At 39.0% G+C, this 4,440-nt stretch overlaps 1 non-coding gene across 1 annotated transcript; it reads left to right on the top strand.

Annotated features, from left to right (window-relative positions):
- Positions 1–1,228: 1,228 nt before the first annotated feature.
- LOC101303409 lies at positions 1,229–2,860 on the top strand. The gene is made up of 5 exons (XR_184425.1): positions 1,229–1,889; positions 1,995–2,025; positions 2,177–2,235; positions 2,349–2,445; positions 2,530–2,860. It is a non-coding gene; the product is annotated as an uncharacterized LOC101303409 (transcript).
- Positions 2,861–4,440: the final 1,580 nt, after the last annotated feature.

The following is a 4,440-nucleotide window of genomic DNA, read 5'->3' as shown; positions in this document are numbered from 1 at the left end:
ACATCACCATGAACTCTCTCTCTCTCTCTGGTATGTATTCAGGATATTCCTCTTAAATATGAACTCCTTGAGAATTTCCCTAGCATTGGACGTTATATTGAGTATATCAGGACCCACCTCAAGCAAAATTTTACCAAAAATTTCAGTATAACCTCTTTTGAAAATAGATAATCCTACCTGCCAAATCTAAACATACACTTCTATAATCAAACAAACTATCCTCAACTCCTGGAGCCACCCTGCTCCCAGCTCTACATCAACACCCAGAACACAACATGCCTTAAATAATTAACAACAGTCTCAAAGGTTATCAGAGCAATTCTAATAAGAAAGGAAAACATAGATAAGGGAGCCAGCGAAAGCTGTGTTATTGACTATGCCTCAACTCTGTGTACATCCGACCTCTTCTAAGCTAACCTGCAATCTGGGCATTTGAAACCGAAGGGTCCAAGGGAAAACATTTGAAAATGTTAGAGTGAGTGGACAAAAATAAATTAAATTATTTAACAAAAACGTAATACTTTCCCATGTTTAAACTTTAAAAACTTAGCTGCACGCAACTTTGATCATCCATAAAACTTTATATCCAGAATCACGTAAAAATGGACAAACCAGCCTCGTTGGTTAATCAAATACATAAATGAGAAAATAAAACAAGGAGAAGAGATATCACCATGTAAGAGGAGTCTTCCAAGCTCGGGTCGGAGCTTTAGCGCTCGACTCACCTATGGTGAGGACCGCTAATAAAGGCTAGTTAGCAATGAATAAAAACCGACCTTAGTATGGTGACTAGAAACATATGAAACACTTAAATCCATAAAACTTCCCCAAATTCTTTTCTTGAAATTATCATAAGAAAATAAAATAAAACTCAATGACGTGTCTCACATGTCAAAATATTCTCCAACTATAATTATAAGCGAGATTTAATTATCAAGTATAAATCGTAAATAATATCTCAACCCGAAATACTCGCTAAAATATGAACTTTTATTATGTTAAGTTCGACCCATTCAAGATAACATATCTCTTAATTACATCCTCTTATTTTGAGAGGAAAACCCTTTGATTCCAAAAGAAAATTAACCAATGGGGGGTGTGTGTGTGTGTTTGTTTTTACGGCTGCACCTGAAAATTTGAATGGGTTGCCTACGTACCCTTGGGAAGGGATCAAGCCATTCGTAGTTCAAGAATTCCAACAAGTGAATGACTCGATGGAAAGGCTTTGATTTTAAAGTAGGAGTAGTGTTTAGGACAAATTTGGTGTAGGTCAACCAGAGATTCGATTTTTGTATTTGGATTTGTGTCTGAAGACATTTGGGCTATATATCGAGCTTTTGGCTTCAGGAAAATCCGAAGATTTATTTGGAGTCGTGGTTGCATCTAGATTTAAATCCAGACCGCCTACATACCCTGTGAAGGGATCAAACCAATGTAGTTCAACATTTGAGATTTTTGGTTTCGTACTGGTCACACATTTTTTAATTTTGTTCCATGGAGCCTCTGTTTGGTGAAGCTTCCACCGAACTGATTTGGACACCTGAAACGGATGATGTGTCAGTGTGACCAAGAGGCTTGGATAATTGAGTGGGCTTGGTACTCGTTGAATAATGCTCAACAGGAACTTGTAGCCTTGATGAGATCATGTGAACCACAAACTCTTCTAAAAGCCGCTTCATTCAACAACTGAAACTCAGAGACGTTTTTCCCAGTTTGATAAGCTCGACAACATTTCGATGATTATCATCTCGAGGATAGAGACCCGTTTGCAGATGGAAATCGAATGCAATTGGGAGTCGAACTTGAACTCTTGAAGGATTCGCCCCTCTATAAATGGAGAGATGCCGCCTCCGTTTCTGCACTCCACCTTGATCGAGAGCGCACATTGGGTAATAGCTCCTTCTCTTCATTTTGTGCTTCTGAGTTTTGGGTGGGCATAGCCTTGTAGTCACCGACTAACATTTGATTAAGACTTTTGTCTTTTGTGTATATAGGAACAACAAATTGGACGTGTGTCTTCAAGAGGTGCCTTGCCACCATGAACCACTAACATCAATACTGTACTTGGTTAAGCTTTTTTTTATGTGTCTGCAATTCCACCGCTTGGTCTAATTGCTTTGTTTGTCATCTTGCTTTGTTATTAAAAATAGCTCTAGTGTTGTGTCTTTAAATACAGCTTTGACGACGTGTAGAATTTCTCAAAGTAAGGCTCTCCACCGCAAATTTAGAGAAGAGGTAGAGTTGCAGACCCTCTCTTTGTCATTAGACATTATATTGCTTTGGTACAAGTATTAGTAGCTCATACAAAGGCTCAACACGCATTTTACAATTCACGCTTCTCTGTACAGGTCTCCATATAGCTTATTTGGGAGGTGATCTCTTGTTCCGGCCGGCGAGTATACAATGGTAAATTTTTGGGGTATGACTGTAGCAGACCATTTCCAGGTAACAAATACACTGCCTTCTCCTCACTTTTGGCCTTTTAAGAAACATTGGGCCATATTCTGATGATGTCAATGATGCGGGTAGGTAACAACTTGTCCTCAAACATTGTGTGTGGCTCTTTTGGCATTTGGAGCAGCGTTGGGAACACAGTAGCATCCTTGGGGCAGTGTTGAGAGCCGACAGCATATCGAGGAGGATTGACCAAAGCAGACCCGAAGACAAGCTGCACTACCGCCCGTTAACACGTTGAATGTACAGTGTATAGGCATCGATAGAGAGCTAAAGAGTGAACCGGAAGACATCCAGAAGACAAGCTACACTACCGCCCGTTAACACGCTGAACGTACAACTTATAGGCATCGATAGTGAGCTAAAGAGTGAGCCGGAGGACATCCAGAAGACGAGCTATACTACCGCCCGTTAACACACTGAACGTACAGCGTATAGGCATCGATAGTGAGCTAAAGAGCACAGGTGAGCCTCCTCCATGCCATTGCTTGTCGTTGAAAAGCTGAAGATTCCTTCCTCCTTGTGTTTTCCCTGTGAACATGTTTTGTTGTGCATTCTACTTTTTTTTTTAACATGAGGGATAGAGAAGTGTTTGGCTTTTTGTTTGATGGGCAATGGTAAGAGCTTGGGTGTTTAAGGCTTCTAGGACAGGGAGTTTATTTTTTTGGTGATGTATAGAAGAGGATGAAAATTGCAAAGCCAGACTATGTGTGTACTGCACTCATGGAGACATCAGCAACAATAAAGAAAAAAGTGTTGAGCAACGCCATGGAGAGAACGATGCGAGATACTTGAACTTGAAGCTTCTACGTTGCCAGTCGATATCTCCAGGTAACACTAAAACTCTTCCCTCTTGCTGATCTCCTTCGGTACAAAAATCCGAACTCTGCTCTTCTTCCTTTTTCTCACTCTACTCTCTGTTCTTCTCACTTTCCTCTATCTCTCAGCCTTCTCACTACTCTCTCTCTTCTCTGTGCGTTTTTTGCTTCTTAATGAACTCTCTTTCTTGTGCAGGCTCAAGGTCTTTATATAGAGGAGTGTGGACTGATCGGATAGGAACATATTTGAAATTCGAATTCTTCAGAAGATCACGAAGCTAAGCTGTTGGAAGATTTTGAGTTTTGAAATTTGGATGTATTAGCTCCAACTTGACTTTGAAAACTTCTTCTTTTGACTTCTGTTTCGGCTGTTTTGTTTTATGAAGAGTTGGTCAACCATGGAACTATGTTGCATGAGACGATTTGTAACTTCTATTGTTAACTATTATCATAACCACATGCAGCTTTTTATTTTTACAGCACCATACACCCCTTTCTCTTCTCTTATATTATTATTATTTTTTTTTTACTGCTCAACAACGACGAAAAAACATATGTCGTCTGAGGCCTTGCCATCTGATAGGCTATCAGACGACAGTTCTCCACTGCCGTGTGAGTGCAAGTCAGACATTATATGTCGTCTGATATTTGACAAGTCTGGAAGGTTTCGAAATTTATGTTGTCTGAATGGAAGAACAACAACATTTAAATGTCGAGTGAAAGAAGAAAAAATGAAGGATTTGTCGAAATAGATATAGTGTGATACAACCTTACACTGTATATAATCGTCGATCTACATAACCTGTAACGACAAATACATTCACATGATGTTGTTAGATGAGGTTTCTAATAACAATTTAATGTCGTCTGATGTTGTCAAATTTAGAAAATTATTAGACTCTATATTGTCTGAATGGAAAACCAACGACATATATATATCGTCTGATGAGGCACTTATATCGCCTGATAATTCGTTTAACTTCACTTTTATGTTGTTAGGTAGGATGACTTATGTCGTTTGAATATCCATTATACTTCATGTTTTTGTTGCTTGTTAGAAGGGCTTATGTCGTTTTATTGTCTATTGAACTACACATTCTTGTTGCTTGTTATACGCACTTATGTTGTTTGATTGCGAATTAAACTTCAGATTTAACAAAGAAAGTAA

This window comes from Fragaria vesca, linkage group LG4, assembly GCF_000184155.1.
Source record: "Fragaria vesca subsp. vesca linkage group LG4, FraVesHawaii_1.0, whole genome shotgun sequence".
Taxonomy (NCBI): domain Eukaryota; kingdom Viridiplantae; phylum Streptophyta; class Magnoliopsida; order Rosales; family Rosaceae; genus Fragaria; species Fragaria vesca.
Note: the sequence above shows the minus strand (reverse complement) of the source record. Positions and strands in the feature narration are given on the sequence as shown.